General features: G+C 44.0%; 1 protein-coding gene across 7 annotated transcripts in view; it reads left to right on the plus strand.

Annotated features, from left to right (window-relative positions):
• The window catches only part of MCF2L2 (MCF.2 cell line derived transforming sequence-like 2), a 181,150-nt gene that overhangs the window by 114,304 nt on the left and 45,676 nt on the right, over nt 1-21,170 (plus strand). The gene's annotated exons all lie outside the window — the stretch shown is intronic.

The raw sequence follows: 21,170 nt of genomic DNA on the forward strand, positions 1-21,170 counted from the left end.
CTTTCAGGACTGACCTGAATCATTCCTGACCTCATCATTGACTTCACAGAAATTTAACTGTGGTACATCATGACAATTGGTGTCTGTCACTTTACAACCATAAATCTGACAACATCTTTGTGAAATGAGGAACTGTTTTCTTTTTACACACACGAGAGGAAATCAGAGATGGGAATACTGTTGTCCAGGGCACCCGGCAGAAGTAGAGCAAGGGTAAAACCTGGGCAGTTAGCAATCCCACAGAAGGATGGGTTGCTTTGTAATACAGGTTTTGTTTGGGGAAACTTCAAGGCCTAAGGAGTTTTTCACTTGATCTCTCCTTTTTCCTGTTCTGTGTCTTAAGATGACTAAACACTTACTAGCGGCCTTCCCAGATTTCATCTGATTCTTCAGTAAGACAAAATACAATTCTTCACGGTTCATCTTAGCAGAAAAACTTTGTAGGTCGCTGTGTAAATTTGGCATGTTGTCTAAGCAGTGTTTAAATAACAGTAAAAATACCCTTATAAACAAAGTGTCATTCATTTTTCTTACCAAAACTGTAATTGCTGATTCCTTCCTAGTTCACAATTATTTTTTTTCATAAGTTTATTCTTCATTCTTTCTTTTAGTTGTCAACCCATTCAAGTATTTTATCAGTGATAAAAGGGTCCCTTTCAGAATGAGAAACTCTCAATGATAGATACTTTCAAAACTCTCTAAAGAAGTGATTTCTTGGCTGGTAATACCAGTTTTTCCTGTTTTCATTTTCAGTTGAAATTGGTAAACCAGACAGCAAAAAAAAAAAAAAAAAGCACCTGGATTCTTCCTTCCACACCTAACTCAGAACCCCCTCAAACTGTGATTCATTTATGCTTCAACCAAATACGACTCTTAAGCCTGCAATTTTAACTTAATATTTTTAATATGTAGGAGGCCAGCTTGCCAAATACAAGCATGAAAAGGTCTCAGCTCTGAGCGTTCCAAAGTCAATTTGTTTCCAAAGACATTTAAAATTTAAACCCAAAATATTTCTGTGCTGTCTGTGTCTTGATAATGCAGCTTCCAGAAAACACAGCATCATGGAATCACATTTTCAAAATCAGGAGGTACCTTTAAAATTTAAGGGGCGTGTGTGGGGAAACATGATTCAGACATAACTACAGGATTCTAAGAACTAGGTCCATAGAAGGCAAAGTCAAAGGTATTTAAATTATCGAACAAAAGTTACTGCTTCTGATCAGCACTACTAACAGACTGAGTTTGGCGTGACTGAGTTTGTCTTATTTGTCTTAACAGTTGTGTCCGCTTTTCTCCTGAAAAGTGACATCTGCTCAAAGGATCAACCACATTTCATTTGTGCTCACTAATTTCCCATCTTGGTTGATCTGAATTTTCCCCAATTTAAGAGACATCTCTGCCAGTGAAGTAAGCAGACTTCATCCTGCTTTCAACTTGAAATTACAGTAAAAGTGTTTCTTCAGGGTTTTTATTTTCCAGTAGAAAAAACTGGACTTACTGTCTTCTCTTTCTTCCCCCTCTCTCCTTTTTTTAAAAAACAAAAATTCTGTTAGGGTCAGATCCTCTGTTGAGATAAAAATTATTTAGAAATAAACCTTCACCTCATCCTTCTCCCCAGTAATGTTGTTAGGTGGGGTGTTTTTAAAACATCACCCTTATTTGTTTATAAATTAAATCTTTTAACAGCCCAGCTCTATCTTGCCCACTTTGGCCTCAGCCCTGACAGAGATGCATAGCACATAGCAGGTTACATAGCTAAACCAACAAGAGAGGAAACAGCACTGTCAAGCATGCTGTTCTAAAAAGCACTTCACACATGTTTTTCTCCAGGAAACACCTACCCTATGTGTTTATCACACTCTGTTGTGCACCACCACAGCGCGCACAGGCTCGGGGCTTCTAAGGTGTTTAGAGAGCAAAGTGGTTTATTGGCATAAGGACTAATACTTGAGAACGGATGCAGGAAAGTACTGTGGCATGCTTGCAGGAATGGGATTTTAGACAGGCTGATTCCTTGTACGCGTTCGGCCATCTGGCACAGTTGGCCTCACGTCTGGCTGGAGACTGCAGGCCCTATTTCAGCATAAATAATGAGTAGGTAAGATTCAACAAAAGGGGGAGAAATACCTAGATGTTACAATTCTGTAGAATGAATTGCAGTTCCTGCAGATTTGTGTTAACAGCAGCTGCTCTGCTGTTACTGTTTCCTGCTCTTGGTAGGAGCGATGTGCTTCTAGCTGTTCTTGGCCGGTGGGAGAGGAAGGTAGGAGGGAATTCACTTAAAGCCATTTGTAAGTAACACAGAAGCCTGCTCGCCAATGTAGTATTTTTACAAGAAGGTTGGGATCAGAGATCTGTCATTTAACACTTCTGAGCCTTTGAGTCTATGTGGAGCCCTGAGCAAGCCGTGCAGTGCTCTCAGAGGGTTTTGCCTCTGGGCCACCTGCTGCCTTCTTCATCACATACATCCGTTCCAACAGGATGGACTAGCGTGATCAAACAGCATCTGTGTGCCCTAACTGTTGTGTTGTCCAGTGCAGTCCAGTATACAGAGCCTGGGCCTAAGATTCAGGGGAGGAGGTGTTTAATCAATAGAAAGGCAATTTTAAAATCTAGAAGTGCAGTTCTGTTTGATAAGCTGAACAAGCACCCTCCATTCAGAAATCGTGATTTTGGACTCTCATTGCCTTTACTTTGAGGTGGCCTTCGTAGTGCTTTTGTTATATCATAATCTAACTGACAGCCTTTTAGTTTTCATTTTCAAATCTTTCTGTGTATTCATTACATGTTTCTTGTATGAGAAATCTGATGGTCTTTCATAACCACATGATCCTGAGCCCAGACTGTAAGTATGAAATAGACATTTCTAATAAAACCACAAGAAGGGCAACCCTTTCTGGATAATTTACACAGTTGGCTGTAGGCAGCCTGTATAGATGTTACTGCATCAAAAGGTTCATGGAGTGGAGTCCTAACTAATGCACTCCTTAGTATCTTATATGCGTTAACTCCATTACTGTGATATTTTGCAATATATATTCAAATGTTATGATGGGGAGCTGATTTGGTCAGATGTTCTGTGGTACCATTTTAAAAAAGGAAATCTGATTCATAAGTCTGTTCAGATGACAGTTTCATAATCAGTCTAAGCTCATTTAGGGCTGCTGCTGCTGTCCTTTCTTCCTCTTTCCCCACACCCACCCCACGTTCTCCCTTTCTATCCCTTATACAGGGCTAGCAACTGTGCAGCTGACTTATTTTCTTTTTGTGAAATTAGTTGTGAGTTGGATCAACTCATCTTGCTCACCAGTTTATCTGACTGTCCATGCTGGTGTGCCATCACTGTCAAACGCAAGGAGGGGGGGCAGGAGGGAGTGACTGGGAGTGTGCAAAGGTGCATAGTTATTCTGTCGTACTTGTGGATCAAGAAACTGCATCCAAACAGTTATGTCAGGTATGAATCTGAATTTCCTGTAAATTTGGAATATTTTCTGGTTGATTTTTGGATCAGATTCGTCCATCACCTTGCAACAAGGGCTAGGGGACCTGGTTAGTCAAGGTTGGTGCTTTCTCTTTGAAAACACATGACAACTGTTCCTGGACTTTCTGACCACAGCTTAACTCTTTTCATGAGATGACCCCCCAGGGTTTGCGTATGGTGTTGATGTTACCAGTGGGTTGTCAGTGTGGCCTTGACTGTGATCACTTATAAGCACAAAACCAGGTATATTGAAGTGGTAGGTGTGCAGTGGCAGGAGTTACAGTAGCGTTACTTGTGTCTAATTTTCATTCATGTCTGCTGAATATACTGCTGAATAACAAGATGGATGATGGCAAGGCATCGGTAGTTTTTTACTGAGATGTGACATGTCCCATAAGCAGCATAATCCCTTCTTTCTGAATTAAACTCTAATGAGACTTTAAGCTCTCCTAGAGCTTATATTCAGATAGAATTAACTTCATAAATAACCAGCTCTAGGATTTGGAGACTGAGGTATCATTTATGGGACTCAAATGAGAGAGTCAAGTTTAATATGGGATGGACCTACCTATCATGTTTGCATAGAGGACTTCTGTATACATGCAAAATAGTCTCCAGGCGTGTACACAGCCCAAACTCATTGCTTATCCTCTGAACATGCACATAAAGTTTGCTTTACGTGCTGAGAAAATCTGTGGAGCATCTGGCATCACTTCTGCACACCAGCAGCCAGCTGTCACTTTGCAAACTCACATCCTGGAGTGAGGTGCCGCCTGCGGGTATATGCCTGAAGGTGTTTGTACCCTTAAATGACAGGTTCCAACTGCAGATTTGGATACAATTTAAATTTAAGCGTCCTTTAAATTCAGTGTATCTTGATATCTGGGTCAGGCCTACCCTCAGTTTTAATTGATCTAACAAGTACTGGGAGCTTCATAAATCAGTCTGTGCATCACTCTGAACATGAGAATAACTATAACACTGAATCGTCAGGTTGCGTGGGTAGAACAGGCTAGCACTTCTGCCCTGGGTAAAGAATTAGAAGCTATTTTCAGAATGAGAATAATGTGCCAGAGCCCTATTCTAAATCAGCAACAGCAAAGTTGCATTGACGTTTGGTCTGGGAATTGCTAAATTTAGGTGTGGACTGGTGTCAAAAATACTACTAGCTCAGGGAGTGCTGCTAAAAGCTTTGGTGTGCAAGTGCTTGTTGTAATCATCAGAGCTGCATATGACAGGAGAGAGGAACAAAGATCCCTGATTTTATTAGCTGCCGGCCAAAGATGCAGAGCTTCTACAGGAGGCAGAGGTAAATCATAGAATCATAGAAGGGTTTGGGTTGGAATGGACCCAAAGATCACCTAGTCCAACCCCCACTACCTTGGGCAGGGACACCTTTCAGTAGATCAGGTTGCTCAAAGCCCATCCAACCTGACTTTGAACACTTCCAATGATGGGGCATCCACAACTTCTCTAGGCAACCTGTTCCAGTGCCTCATAACACTCATCATAAAATTTTTTTTCCTTATGTCCAATCTAAATCAACCCTCTTTCAGTTCTAAACTATTGCCCCTTGTCCTGTCACTGCAGGCCTTGGTAAATGCTTCTTTCTGGTAAGCCCCCTCTATATTTTGGAAGGCTGTAATAAGGTCTCCCTGGAGCTTTCTCTTTTCCAGACTGAACAACCCCAAAAGGTTTTCCCCCAAAAGGGGGAATGAGTTTCCTCTTTTGTATGGCATTAGTAAGATCCACTGCAAAGCTTTCCCTACAGTATGTAAATGAAAGATGTAACAATTTTCACAACATAATATAATGTAATATGATATAGACTTGTATTACAATTGAGATAAGGTGATTTTGGTGAGTGGCTGAGACATTAAGTGTTACAGTAGAGCCTTAACAGCATGCCTTTCCAGTCTAATTTCCGGACTCTTGAAAACTTTCAGCTGGTAGAGGGGAAGAGCTTAAAGCCTACATTTTTTTAAAAGAGAAACTCTGTTGTTGACTTCATTGTTGGGCACAGAGAACTGTTTTTCTTTCACCAGACTTAATGAAAGAGCAGTTAGCAGGAGAAATTTCAAGAAGCCACTAGCCATTTCTTGTTTGCCATCATCTCTTTCAACCTTTACAAAATCTTTGTTTTCAGAGAAGTTTCCCTGTTGGGCAGATTGGCTCCAGCACTTACAAGTCTAATTATACCCTAAAGGGTTGGGAAGATCTTTGAAGTGAAGTGTATGCTGCCATGTAGGGAGATGTTCCTGCTGATAGAAATGTGTGTAAAATAGCAAGAGAAGACATATTCATACTATAGATCCAAATACTTCTGGGAACTGGAACAGGAGAAAAAAAATAATCATATTGTTACAGTACAGTGGTTTACTGAGTGTTCTGGAGGCTTCGAGAAGTCCTTGTGTCCTTGCTCCCAAAGAATCTGGGAGGTAGAGAAAAGCTGAAATAAACACTCTCAACATTCACGTGCTTTCTGACAAAATTTGCACTTAATCAAGTATCAAAGAGGGACAAGCAACCACTTTGCTATTGTCTGTCATACCTGCTTTCTATTGGATATTAAGGTTATTTTAATACTCTTCAGAAATTCCAGGAATTCCTCAACTTGTTTTCTGTGCAGTTGTTCTGCTGCCTGCTGGCTCTGGGCAGGCTCCTGGAATGCAGCTGGCCACATGCACATACTGGATGGTTGCTTTGTTTTAGGCACATGGGGAGGTTGGGATCAGAGGTATCCTCTGTCTTGCCGTGTGTCACAGGAGTGTGTGTGCTCCACTGCAAAAGCATTGGAAACCTCAGCAAGCGCGCAGTCAGTGGAGGGCAATCTGCATCCTCTGTTGGATGGCCACTTCCTATGCCTAGCCAGGACTTTACTAAAAGTTCTGCCCTCTCCCACCCCCGATCCATCTCAGGGTCTATACAGCATGTGCAAATAAAGGCTGCTTTGTGTTGGCCTAGGACTGGATGCATCCTGCCTGAAGAAGCATGTGTGGGCTTGAAGGTCTCTGTGTTTGTTTCTCCCCTAACTGTAGCTATATCACCCCTCAACAAAAACCTCACTTGGCTCTCACATAGCAGGTTGACAGTCCTTGGCCTTTCTGTATTTGCCTGAAGGACACCTAGAAATCCCAGGTAGCATAGGCACAAGCCAAGGAGCAGAGGATGTTACTCAGCCCTGTTATCGCTGCCAAGCTGATGGACGAGGGCAGAGGAGAGGCACTGGTATGATTTTATACTACCTCAGTTCAGATGGTGCCACTTTTTCTTTAAAAGGCAGGACAGTGACAGTCTCCAGGCTAAGAAACTACTGAAACAAGCTAGGAGCAATCATGCCTCTCAGGGTGTAAAATGCTCCAGACAGAGTCACCGAAGCATACCTGTCCTCCCCAAACACGTTCACACCAGTTCTGGTTAAATCTGGTTTTAAACTGATCTGAAGTTAAAACCATGCAGCTTCTGTATGTCAGTTAGCTCATGAAGAAGTGCTGAGCACTTCTCGTTGTCATTTACAGCAGCGCAGAGAGCATGTCATGTTGCCTAACCAGGATGTCAGTGACTTGCACCCACACTGGGCTGATCTAAATAATTGCGTGGTTTGCAGGACAGTAGCAGACAGGACATAGCAGGTCAGAGATCACTCAGTCTGTGCAGCTAGTGATGCAGTGGAGCAGTGATTTATCGAGTGCACTGTTCAGTAAATCACCACTGACTTTACTTGCTGTGTTTAACAAGCTGCTCATTGACCAGCAATATAATACCAGGTTTGGAAGATTTGTGACGTACTCATGTTTAGAATTCTGTATTTACTTCTGAAAAGTAAATACGCATACTTTTTTCATCCAGCAGGAACATTCCTTCCTCATATGGGTCTAAACAGGAATTTTGTTCTATATGGTATCACTTGTCTGTCAAGCAGATCCTCTGCAGACTGCAAAGTTCCTGTGCCTATCCAGATTATTCAAAACACTGTTGCTGATCTTTCTCTGTAGCCTCTAGCTCAAAGGCACCGATGCTTTACTTCAATTTCTAGTTATTGCAAACCTGTCTTCAGATGCTTTTCCCTGGTTAATAGCCATGTTGGACAAACTAGTACGGACAATCTTGCCTTTATGGCATCTGACCTGAATTACAGCTAAATAACGTGGCAGTGAGCATGCTGTTCTTGGTAAAAATGCGTAAATTCTGTATGTCTGTGCTGGCTCCCTCACTAGTACTCTCAGGCCAGACTTACTGCGTGGGTAGGGGACATGAAGAACTCCAGCCTCTGTAATCGCTCTTCCTGGGGTGGTGTGCTCACACCTCTTCCAGTCACCATTGGAACTGCACCCAGCCCCAATTCTAGCTCCACACACCGAAGTGGCAAACTAGACATCTCCCACATGGGCAAGGCTTGTGTAAGACCTGTAACTGCCACTGAGGCTGATAAACCAAGCTTCCTATTCTTCCAGGGAAAAAAGAAGAGGAATGGCAGTCCTGGATGAGCCCAGAAATCTATCGGTCCATTGTATGATCTTGGACATTGGCCATTAGCAGCTGCTTAGAGAGAAAAGTAGGAAGCAGGGATAATACTATTACCGAAATATTGGGTAATACCCTCTCAGTTTCTTGCAATCCACAGTTGTGAGAGGTTTTATTAAAGTGGCCCTTTGAACAGGTTGTCCAGCTGGAATCTGCCCTGTGGTTCTCTAAAGCTGCTTTCTAAGTTTGGAATATTACAGTCGCTCTCCCTCTTTCTTTAAGTTCATCGTTAAATTCTGCAAGCTGCATTCCAGAGGTATGGTAGAGAGGATTGTGCGAAGTATGGCTTAGTAAATGGATATGGGTGTTCCTAAGAGCTGCGATTCCCAGTCACTGCTGGGTGGAGTGTGATAGCTGCGGATGGTATGATCCTTGCTTGCCCCTCTGCCCCAGATTATGGCTGTGGAGAAAACATGATCCACAAAAAAAGGATGTGTTTGCTCCTCAGCCACGGCAGTTCAGAATTTACTGATCTAAACATGCCAAGAAGAGAGTAGCTAAAACAGAACATGTGTTCCAGCTGCTCCCATAAACTCTGGTTTAGCTTGTCAGGATTTTCTCTCCTTGTTCCATTCCCACTGTTGTGTAACTAACACCTGGTTTATTTGCCCCAAGCCCCACAAAATATGGAGTCTTGAGGACATTTAAAACCAGGGTATGCCCAAGAGATCTACCAAAGCTTGGGCAGGAGGACCGTAGATTTTAGGTCTGGCACAATGCTGTGTCCTATTACAAATAGAAGCAGATTTTGCAGGATGGGGTTTCCTTAGGGCTGTATCTCAGACTGAAATCATGGAATCATAGAATCATTTAGGTTGGAAAAGATGTTTAGGATCATTGAGTTCAACTGTTAACCTGGCACTGCCAAGTCCACCACTAAACCATGTCCCTCAGTGCCACATCTCTGTGTGTTTTAAATACCTCCAGGGATGGTGACACCACCAATTCCCTGGGCAGCTTGTTCCAGTGCTTGAAATACAAACCCACCCAGGAACCAGGCATCTGTCAAACCCATCCCCTTTCTTCCAAGTGCAACATGCACTTCTTTGGTCTTCCCTCTCCAACATAAACTCAGGGCTGTCTGTAAAATCCATAATTGTAATAATAAAACTAATTCCTCATTCTACCCAAACGGCCTTCCAAAGTCTCGCAGGACAAAGCTATCAAAGGCAGATCTGCTATGAGAATCAAAGCCACTGGAGCTCTCCTCCTCCTCCAGCAGTGGGCCCTTCAGGGCAGTATGCGTTGCCATTTGCATGAAGTGAACAACAGTTTCGTGTTTAACTTCTCTGTCCCAGTCCAGAATGGCTCTGCACAGCATGAGGGGCCTTTCAGGGACAGGATGAGGAAGAGTGAGTACCACAGGCACGAGAGATGTTAGTTGCACCACCTAATGGAGGTGCTCTGGGGTAGGAGATTAGGTTGGTGTAGGAATCTATATGGAGCAGAGTCACATGTGCTTAAAACCTCTGTCACACCAGCTCAGCAAGGGAACTCGCCTGAGATTACACAGAACTCTGGAGAGAGGCTGTGGGCATGTTTTAAGGCCTGAGCTCTAGCTGTCAACATGAATTCTCAGTATAAATAGTTCCCATTAAGCTTCCTTCAACCTACTTTTGGGTTTTATTTTTTTGGTCTTGTCTGAAAGTTTTGGGGTTTTACTGCTGTAACTTTTGCTTTTATTAAAAAAGCCCTTTTTCAGATATCATGCTTTAGCACCCTGTGTGGGAAAATCCACAGCACTGTCAGCCTTTATCAGATTTCTTACTCAGTGAAGTCAACTGGTATTTGGATATCTTTATATTTTACTTACAAAGGAGTGGAAAAAGTATGCTGCATGTAAACCGAAAGTAGTTTCTGTCTTAAAAGTCAGGTTGAGCATAGAAAAAAGCTGTTAAATAGTTTTTGCAAGAGTCAGAAACTACTGCATATCTAGAGATTTTTTACCTACTCTACTTCCAATTTTTAAGGAAAAAACTCTAGGAAGGAAATGGCTTCCAGGACACAGGAACTCTGTGAATTTCCAACAAACGATAGGACATGCAAAGTGTAGAGTGCTTTATTTTAGAGGTCTTATCTTTTAAATCTGTGACTGTATGTTCTAGTGCTTACTAGCTAGAAACAAGTAAGAGGGTAAAGAGCATATTTATAACCTTCATTTATGTTTTATACATATATGCATATATTTATATTTTATATTTTAAAAAGCAGTGAGCTTCCTTTGTTGGCTGGTAAGCTTGAGTGCCCATAATGATTTCAGTTTAGCAGATGAAATCTGTTCTTAGGCAAGTGTAGTGAAGAATTATTTCTTTCTCCCCTGTCCTCACTTTTTGTGAGTCCTATATGCAATATACTTCGCTGTAGTAAATGAAGATCCAGCTGTACTAATCTGCCTGCCCCTAAGAAATCAGAAGGTTTGCTTTTGATTGGATAATATTTCTAAGGAAGAATAGTGAAATTTGAGTAATTCAGTTAATTCTGTGGCCTATATGTAATTACTGACAATCTCAAGCAAGCAAACAATGCTAAGGAATTACATGAAAGTCTCCGCAATATGGGAGCAGCCTGGTAACCTGCAATGTCTCAGTTCCATGCAGATATTTTACAAACGTGTGTGTAGTAGCTTGTATGGATAACAATCTTCTAGCAACATACTACGATCTACTAAAATATGGCCTAACACTTAGTTGTTACATTACTAGCAGATTTGATCTATAAATTATTCACCTGCTTTAGCTAATTGATTACTCAATGCTGAGATATCACAAAGCTCAATATATGTGTATCATCAAATAGGAATAGCTACAAGGTTAAAAGACCAAAATCATAAGGTGGTCCTGATGGATATTCACAAATATGGGTAGCTGGCAAATATTTACACAGCTACTTGGCATGTTATTTTGGCCTAAGTGAGGACCAGTCTGCAGCATCTGCATTGTTTAAAGCTAGCTCAAATTTGTGTGCAGAGCTGCATCATTTCAGTATGGATGTGCAGCTGAGATGAGAAATAACTCTTGCTTGACTTATAGTTCTCTACTCTTATATTCCTCTCTGTAGGTGATTTAATTAATTTGCCTCTCCATTAACAACTATGTTCTCGTTCCTATAATGTAGGCCAACTAATTAAGATATATAAAAATATTTCCCCAAGGTCGTTTGTTTTGGGAACAATTAATGTGGGACAATTCCTTATGTGTGAAGAGATCAGATCATTTCAGAAGCAGCAAAATATTATAAATGGTGACTTAGCTGGAGAAATATATTTCTAACAAAGATACAGTCCTTCTGCTGAGAAGAACTTCCATAATAACCTGAGCAAATCCATTTGACATTGCAGCAGAATAGGATCACCTAGGCAGGCAATTACAGTATCTTCACTAATTTTCAGATGAGATAGAGCATACTACCTAAATCCCTTATGCTTCTCGAAGTTAGTTAGTTGGGATTCATTTGCAGCCATGAAATGCATTTTAAGAACAGTCATTGCTCTTTCAAGCCATTTCTCTCTTTCATTTGAAGAAAAAAAAAAAAAAGGAATATGTGTCAGAGAAATCAGAAATGTTTTCTGTACCAGCTAACAAATAGAAAGTTCCATTCAAACAAATGTTCTTACGTCCAAAATTATCTTTAATTCCACCTTAGGAGGTAAAGTATAGCAACTGATTCATTACTTAAATTTCACTTGAGCTATTGCACAATCTCAGCTGAGAATACTTTTTGACTGGAAGAGGCACTTTTAGCACTGTGAGAAATGAAAAAAAATTCCTCTTAAAAGCCATTATGTAGGTGGAATGGAATTTTCCTCTACGCAGCAGTTGACATGCTGTCATTTCTTTTGATTTCATAGCACAATGTTAATTTTGAGATTTACGGTTAGGCCAGTCTTAGAATTTCTTGTAGCAATTTCTAATTCAAAACTGGTTGTGCTATTTATTGCTGATTCTATTTCCATTGGGACAGTGAAATTTTCACCATTTACTATCTACAAAGGAGATACCATTGCAAAAAATATCACAAATATTTGATTTACATTCAGAAATAGAAATTTGACAACACTTAAAACTAGCCAGAGTACTAGGCCAAGAAGGTCTTTACCACTGTGCTAATTTTTGCAAGTCAGTAGATGTTTCACTCTCACTTCTTTCATGTCCAACGCTATCCAATGTTGATGTTTATTCTAAGTATAGGAATCCGTTGCACTGCACACAGTTCTGTTTGGTTCTTTCTCTTGTTTTTGAAGCCTCAGATATTAAAAAGCTGCTATTTTCAATTGAACTAGATCTCTATCTAAATTAGATATATTTATAAAAGCAATGTTTTTTTAATTTTTATTAACATAATGAATTCCACTGAGTATTTTGCTCTTACACACTGGTATTTTGCTGTTTCAGCTATTGAAAATTTTAACTTCTCATCTTCCAGGCACTGTGCGTTTTTTGGTTTTGCAAGACAGATATGGAGTACCCATGCACAAGTGCCACCTTTGCTGGCTCCACATCAGTCATGCAGACAGGTTTTCTGCAGTGTAATAATTTTGGGACACCAGCTGTTATTTATGGATGTGGGTTGTTGGGTTTTGTTGAGGTTTTCTGTTTGTTTGTTTGTTTCCAGAAAAGCTCACTGGAGCTCACAGCTTTAATTCTATTTGATGGTTCTAACTGATCTTTGGGGGAAAGACTCCTGCTTATCAGGACAGGCACCTGTGATAGCAAATCCTGTCACAGAAACAAGATCTGGGAGTGGAAGTGAGCCAGTGAGTTTGTTAGAAAAGAAACACAGCTACGGAAACAAAAATCCTGAAGTAGTTTTATGTTACCATCTGAGCAGGATGAACAAATAATAACTGTATGAGCAAAAAGCCATTGAGGTTTAGCCAGAGGAGATAATAATAGGTTGCGGTAGTCTCTAGATATTATTTCTACAGTTACCAGAAGAAGCCAGCTCATATAAATACCTGTTGGCAAAGTTTTGTTGCAACAAGTCAATGCAGTGCAGCATTAGTTTATACTTGGTTAACAACATTGCTAGTTGCTATTTGCACAGTCCAAAGCAGTATCAATAGCTACATTTGGTCTGTCAGCACAGGCAGTGACAAGAGAAATGCACCACTAGAAGTGCTAATTAATACCAGCATTTACCTTGGTTTCAAGGTTTTGATTATGACCTTGGCTAAAACCAAGTCTCTTCCTGATGCTTTGCTGTCCTTTGCAGCCCCTGTATTCTTACCCTTGTTGGAGAGAATACTTTATGCAATGATTTTTTTTTTTTTTTTTCACTTTAGCATGGCATGACTAACTTGGCCAGAGGTCAGAGAGAGCACTAACGACAAAGTAGAAAGTTTTCCTATTACTTTCGCCTTTCTTATCATACTTCTTGTGCTGGTACTGCAGTGCCTCTCAAAGCTAGGAGTGTTGGAAACTGGCTTAATGTGTGAGACCTTAGTAGTGCTGCAGGGCCACAGGATGTCAAGGCTGCCAAAGCAAGAATAATCTGCCCAAAGGAAACTGTTGTGAACTCATACCTGCGGGAAATGTGGTCTTAGTGTAATCAAGGCCATGATGTTTCATTAAAAACCCAGATCAAGAATTCACAGAAATGTGAGCTAGTTGTAACTGTTTCCCATAACAAGAAGTTTCCTTTGCTGGAGGAACATCTGACAGCAACGCATCAGTGGGCCTGTGTGCGTTCTCTCCCTGCCACAGCCACGTCCTAATTCTGCCAAGTTATGGTAGTAGCAAAGGCCCAGCCATACAGGGTGCCGTGCCAGGTTAGTGGTGGCTGAGCCCTCTCGGCTAGGACACACAGTAAACTCCCTCTGCAGAGGGGAAGCTGGCCTTGCTTTCCCGAGCAGTGTTTCACATCACTGTTTCCACACCAGGAAAGCTCGTGGGTCAGGTATTACTGGGACCAGAATATTCCACTTTGGAGTTCTTCTAATCTGGGAGTCTGTTTCTTTGTGAAAGGAGCAAGTATACTCCAGTGGAACTAAGGTTTACTGGTAACAAGGATGCCTACAGATAGGACCTTAGGGATTTCTCAAACTCCATGGAAACCTTAGACCTTCAGGTCGCATGTCTTATCCTTCACCATCTGTGCTGAGATGGCCTGCTTACTTGGGAATGATTCTTATGAAGACCTGTCCTTGTGAGAGCTGCTCATAAAGTTCAGCCAACTCAGAGTTTTGTTGTCTTTGGACTGTTGCCATCCAAACCTCATATTCTTGTAAAATGTCTCCGAAATGAGGAACAATGGAATGTGGAAGATCTCCCCCCTTTACTCACACATCCCAGTTACACCTTTTTTTTTCTCTACTTCCCAGTCATTAAGGGGAGTGTTCGAGTCCTTCCTGTAATTACAATGCTGAGTCCAAAGTCGAGGCTGCAAGCTGCTTCTATTCTGAAATTACCTCCAAATCCTGTCAGACACAGCCAGCTGCAACGGGCCCATTTATAGGGTGCAAGTTCTCATACTTACTGGCCAAACCACGAACAGTCCCTTAGCACCAAGGGCAAGATTTCAAGTGGTCCCTCCTGGCTCCATCTCCCGTTTTCATGCTGCTCTGTGAAGGGGAAAGCAAATACAAGAGCAGGTAGGATGGCAGATACATCAGTGCTGTGTCTGCTGCTGCCTCCAAGGGAACAGCCTGCTGATTTAGGTGAGTGAGCAGTGTGGAGGCTAGCGAAGCCTTGGGAAGCTGGTAGAAATCTGCATGAAACTATGCTATGTGGTTTGGACATGGACACAGAAAAAAAGAAAGACTGAAGGAACTGTGAGTTATGTTTGAAACTTCGAATACAGTAAGGGCCCATATCTCTCATCTGCCATTGATTAGCTTATATTCTTAATTTTTCTAATATGCTTTTTCATTCCTTCAATCTTTCAACTTTTGTTTAATTTCTGATGTTACTGGCAGGATGTTAGGGTGAACCCTGGTGGCTGTACTTTCCTCTTAGCAGTTAGAAAGACAATAGGTGCTACATTTGTCTTAATTTCTTATCAACAGTACAATGTCCTTAATGTAAAGAAGTTCTTAGGAAGCATTCAAATGTAAAGAGGACTTACAAAGCAGCTGGTTACCAGAAATTACTTTTAACCTGGTCATGCTTGTTAAGACCACACAAGGGAAAAGGGGAGCTGGAAGAACTGCCTGTGACAATAGCCTTGTCAATTGCCGCATCATATTTTCCTTAAACATGATACTCACAGCAGGTGCATGTTGAGTTACCCTCGCTGCCCTGTGACAGTCACCAAGGCGAGTGGCTCTGGTGCCAGCGGGGTCGGCAGCCGAGCACTCCAGCATGGCACGTAGGGGCTTCCCAGGCTGGGGGAGCCTCAGGAGGAGCGGAGCGAGCCACCAGGAGCTGGCGAGCTAGCTCCTGTGACAGCAGCTGATGGGACCTGCTCGGGGCCAGGAACAACGGTGGCCAAGCCCCCTTCCCCCTCCCACACACACATTAAGAGAAGCCCCGGGGAGTGTGAGCAACCAGGAGCCACCAACAGGGTGGGCAAACAGGGCCTGGCGTGGCCATTTGCGCACGGAGGGCGCTGGAGCCCTGCCAGCTCCACCAGGCAGCAGTGGTGCCCACCAGGCAGCAATGGTGCCCACCAAGCGCTGTGCCCACCAGGCATCAATGGTGCCCACCAGGCAGCAATGGTGCCCACCAAGCGCTGTGCCCACCGTGCCAGAGGCGGCTGCCCAGGCAGAGCCCGGCGGGAACACGCAGCCGCCCCGGTGCTGGGCCGGCAGCGGGGAGCGGGCGGTGGGAGCGCCCGGGGAGAGGGGAGCACCTTGGCTTAGGGACCGAGCTCCGGTGGGAGCTGGGTAGGCTGAGGACAGCAGGGAGAGCAAGAGGTCGAGAGGCACCTGGGATGGCTCCCTACCTTCCCTGGGACAGGCCCCGCAGGCGGACAGGACGCAGACACGGGGGTTCCCTGCCCTCTCCCCGCCCGGCTGAACGCAGCGGCTGGCGGAGCGGGGGGCGATGGCGACGAGCCCCTGCCCGGCGCAGCAGGCGCGTCTCCTCTGGGACTGCCCCACCTGCCCCGGCGTCCGGGCACAGCGTGTGTGAGGCGCTGCCACTGGAACCAAAGTCCATCCAGCATGGAGGTGCCGCCCTGGCTAAGCCAGCCTGTGCCCGGCGTCACAAGGCCATCGCTGCAGGAGCTCCTCCCGGGGAGCAGAAGGCCCCACGTGCAGACTGGACCCACCTCTCAGCGGAGCCTGCGGCCTCCCTGGGGCCCGGCTTCAAGGTGAGAAGAGAAAGCTTCCTGCCCTGGTGCGGCCCTCAGGTTATATCCATTACCGGTTTTTCAGGCAGAAGCGATGAATTTGCAGCAAGAAGTCCAAGGGCAATCCAGAGAGACTCCAGGACCTTGGGACAACTGGTTAAGGGATCGGGAGCACAAGCAGTGTTCTCCTCTGCCCCTTCAGCTGCAGGGAGCGGTGGGGGGAAGACACAGGAGGAGCCGACAGATCGATACCTGGCCCCGAGCCTGGTGTCACCAGCAGAATTTTGCGTTTTATGATCGTGGATTGGTTCACCACAGGCCTGCTGGCAGCAGGCGGCGTACACCCGTCTCAAAGGGGGAAAAGGATCTTTGCACAGGAGTTAGCAGAGCTCATTGAAAGAGCTTTAAACTAGATTTGAAGGGGGAAAGGAATAAAACCAGGCTTGCTAGAGATGAGCCTGGGGGCAGCACGCCGGTGTTTGAGGGATGGTGTGCTAGTGAGGTCCTTCGGTCTGCTGTCTCAGGTGGAGATCCATACAGCAGTGGACACGGGGGTTACTGATGTGTTAGAAAGTGCCTGAGAATGGTCAGGTAGGAATTAAGGCTTCTCCCCACCAAAAAGGTGCTGGGATTAATCCCAACCACACCAGTACGCACAGCACGGGCAGCAAACAGGAGGCGCTGGAAGCCGTCGTGCAGCAGGAAAATGGTGATGTAGCTGCCATCACAGAAGCATGGCGGGATGACTCACAGCACCGGAGTGCTGCAGTGGATGGCTGTAAACTCCTCAGAAGGGATAGGCAAGGAAGGAGAGGCGGTGGGGTAGCCCTGTACGTTAGGGAGTGTTCGATTGTCTAGAGCTTAATGATGGTGACGATAGGGTTGAGTGTTTATGGGTAAGAATCAGGGGGAAGGCCAACAAGGCAGATAGCATGGTGTGAGTCTGTTATAGGCCACCCAACCAGGATGAAAAGCAGACAAAATATCCTGTAAGCAGCTGGGAGAAGTCTCAGAATCGCTAGCCCTTGTTGTCAACTTACCACATGTCTGCTGGAAACACAATACAGCAGGGAGGAAACAGTCCAGGAGGTTCCTGGAGTGTGTGGAAGAACTTCCTGACCCAGCCGGTGAGGGAGCCGGCTAGGGAAGGTGCCCACTGGCTCTGTTGTTTGTGAACAGAGAAGGACTTGGGGGTGATGGGGTGGTTGGAGGCCGTCTTGGGCATAGGTGGTCACAAAATCGTACAGTTCCCAGTTCCTGGAGAAGGAAGGAGTGGGATCAGCACAACTGCTACCTTGGACGTCTGGAATGCAGACTTTGGCCAGTTTAGGAGGCTGTTTGACAGAGCCCCTTGGGAGACAGTCCTGGAGGGCAGAGGAGTCCTGGAAGGCTGGACGTTCTTCAGGAAGGAAATCTTAAAGGCACAGGAGCAGGCTGTGCCCGTGTGCAAGAAGGGCTGGAAGGAGGATCTGGAGAACTACGAGAGCTACGGGCCTGTCAGTCTGACCTCGGTGCTGGGGAAGGTTATGGAGCAGATCATCGTGAGTGCCGTCATGTGGCATGTACAGGACAGCCAGGTGGTCAGACCCAGTCACCACAGGTTTATGAAGGGCAGGTCCTGCTTGACTAACCTGATCTCCTTCTGCGGCAAGGTGCCCTGCTTCGTGGATGAGGGGAGGGCTGTGGATGTTGTCTTCCTGGACTTCAGTAGAGCCTTTGACACCATTTCCCACAGCATTCTCCTGGAGGAACTGGCTGCTCGTGGCTCGGACGGGTGTACTTTCTGCTGGGTAAAAAACTGGCTGGATGGCCGAGCCCAGAGAGTGATGGTGAATGGTGTTACATCCAGTTGGTGGCTGGTCACAGGTGGAGTTCTCCAGGGCTCAGTACTGGGGCCAGTTCTGTTTAATATCTTTATCGGCAATCTGGGCGAGGGGATCGAGTGCACCCTCAGTAAGGTTGCAGACGACACCAGGCTGGGTGGGAGCGTTGATCTGCTGCAGGGCAGGAAGGCTCTGCAGAGGGGTCTGGACAGGCTGGATCGATGGGCCAAGGCCACCTGTGTGAGGTGTCAGGTCCTGCGCTTGGGTCACACCAACCCCACGCAGCGCTGCGGGCTGGGGGCAGAGTGGCTGGGAAGCTGCCTGGTGGGAAAGGACCTGGGGGTGCTGGTCAACAGCCGGCTGAACGTGAGCCAGCAGTGTGCCCAGGTGGCCAAGGAGGCCAACAGCGTCCCGGCTTGTATCAGAAACAGTGTGGCCAGCAGGACCAGGGCAGTGACCGTCCCCCTGTACCGGGCACTGGTGGGGCTGCACCTTGAACCCTGTGTTCAGTTTTGGGCCCCTCACGACAAGAAGGACACTGAGGTGCTGGAGCGTGTCCAAAGGGCAACGGAGCTGGTGGAGGTCTAGAGCACAAGTGTTACAAGGAGCAGCTGAGGAACTGGGGTGGTTTAGCCTGGGGAAAAGGAGGCTCAGGGGAGACCTTATCGCTCTCTACAACTACCTGAAGGGAGGTTGTAGGCTGGTGGGGGTCGGTCTCTTCTCCCAAGTAACAAGCAATAGGACAAAAGGAAACAGCCTCAAGTTACACCAGGGGAGGTTTATATTGGATATTAGGAAAAAATTCTTCACCAAAAGGGTTGTCGAGCATTGGAACAAGCTGCCCAGGGAGGTGGTTGAGTCACCATCCCTGGAAGTATTTAAAAGACGAGTGGATGTGTCACTGAGGGACATGGTTTCGTGGTGGTCTTGGCAGTGCCAGGTTAATGGTTGGACTCGATGATCTCAAAGGTGTTTTCCAACCTAAACAATTCAACGATTCTGTGACATCCTGGAACAGATAAACATTTCACATTTCACCACTCATGGCTTGGTGTAAATCTGATTATGTCATTACCAGTTTTCTAGGCTGTAAGAGTACCTCAAATGCCATTAAGTCCCTTGTGCCATATAGTGAGCTCTCTACTTCATCATTTACCAGCCTCGCATGCTCACACAGTGAGTGTAAAAGTATCTCCTTTATACTCTCTCAATGCTTTCTTCTGCAGCAGCAAGACATACTTATGTAGTTCTTTAATTTACTGTTCTTAAATTGCATCTTTGTCAGTCCAATTCTAAGGCCTGTGGAAGGCCCTTGACCAAGTGCACAGCTTTATATTGTTAACAGTTTGACAAGATAACGATTTATGTGAACAACCTTTAGTGTTTGAGATTTTCCTACTCTGGTTATTATTTAGAGAGCAATTCAGGTAAGTTACTCTGGGAGCACTGGAGCTAAGGAAGGCTCGTTTCTGATGGGTTTGTGCTGAGCGTTCCTGGTGGCAGCTGTAGCACCAGCCCTGTTAAAGAAAGAAATACAGAATAACACTTTCAGAAGAATAGTGTTGGAATCGTGTGAAATAACATCGGGAAACTGTAGGATGGGCACAGATAGATGGATGGATTATATCATGTTCATATCATCATTTCAACCAGGCAGCCTTGGAAATAGAATTTGCACCCACCAGCTTTTTGCAGAAGCATGAGAGAGAGGTATTCTGCTTGGGGACAGTGGGAATCTTCAGCATAAAGCTCCTATGTTACAAGTAGGAAATCTCAGAGATGTACTTGGTCATGGGAACTGAGAGGCAGGTGTAGAAATACCTCTAAAGCATGTGTGCTGAGTCCGACAGAATGCTGGATGTTGGGTCGTATTTCTCTTTTTTCATGTGGACAAAATTTGTGGTTGGGAAAAGACTACAGTTAAAAACAAACAAACAAAAAACAACAAACCCACCAGAAAAACTGAGTAGTGAAAGTCTTACTTGGGCAGCAAATCCTGCTATCTCACTGAGGGTAGGTATTGGAAAATGATTACCCTTTATGTACAGACTCACGGTTTAGAGATATGAAGCTCTTGAACTCTAACCAGGAGCTGAAGGAATATTATCATTATTCTGTCTCAGTTTCATTGTCATTGAAACTGAGATGATAAAATGGCTAATATCACCCTTACAAGAAGTGAAAGTGTTAGACAAATTCTTCATAACATTTATAAAGCCAAAGCATTTACTTTTAATATAAATCTGCATATACAATTAAGTTAAATAATAAAATCAAATAGTCTTAGAGAATCGTGTTAGATTTTATGACAATCCCGTAAGCACAGTGGCAGTATCTTAGGAGTTCTACCAAACTTCCTCTAATAAAACATTCCTCATACGTGATTTTTTTTTAATGCCCTGAATAGGCAATGTTTCCAAACAAAACCAGAATTAGTAAATCAATAAACAGATTTCTTACAATGGGGATTCAAGAGCTGGTGCTCTATGTTAAACTAGGATTCAGAAAAGATTAAAATAATTCATTTTTGCTTCATCTTTAGTAGAAAGCTGGATAGTAAAATACCTTAAAGGCCTCTGTTCTACTTACTGAATTACTGTGAGTTGTGCTTTTGACAGGCACCGACTGTTGTTTGTTTATGACAGTTACTAGGAAACCTATGGACAAATTATTTACTTTTCAGGTATAATTGTCAACTAAGTATTGGGTTTGCTTCGAAGTCGGTCCTGATGTAATCTGTTAGGTAACAGACTAAATAACAACTGGAAGATCTATATCTTGTTTGCAGGTAAATAAACATCTTTCAACAGTAAGGCTAATTTAAAGATTAATTTAAAACTGAAAAGCATAAAGTTTCTCTGATGACTTTGTCATATCTGCTCTGTTAAATTGTTTTTTTAAACAATGCAGAATCTCTTTGGAAATATGAACCATGAGCATTAAATAAACCTCGTGAGGTTCCAATTGCCACAACATTAAATTTTAAGTCTTCTGTATCTGGAGAACAGAAATAATAAACATAATTTGAGGTTTCCTTAAAATAATTATGGGTTAGAGTTGAAGTTAAAAATTATATTTCAAAACTTCTAACTGATGGAACAGCTCTTTCAAAC

Source organism: Falco rusticolus, chromosome 13, assembly GCF_015220075.1.
Source record: "Falco rusticolus isolate bFalRus1 chromosome 13, bFalRus1.pri, whole genome shotgun sequence".
Classification (NCBI taxonomy): domain Eukaryota; kingdom Metazoa; phylum Chordata; class Aves; order Falconiformes; family Falconidae; genus Falco; species Falco rusticolus.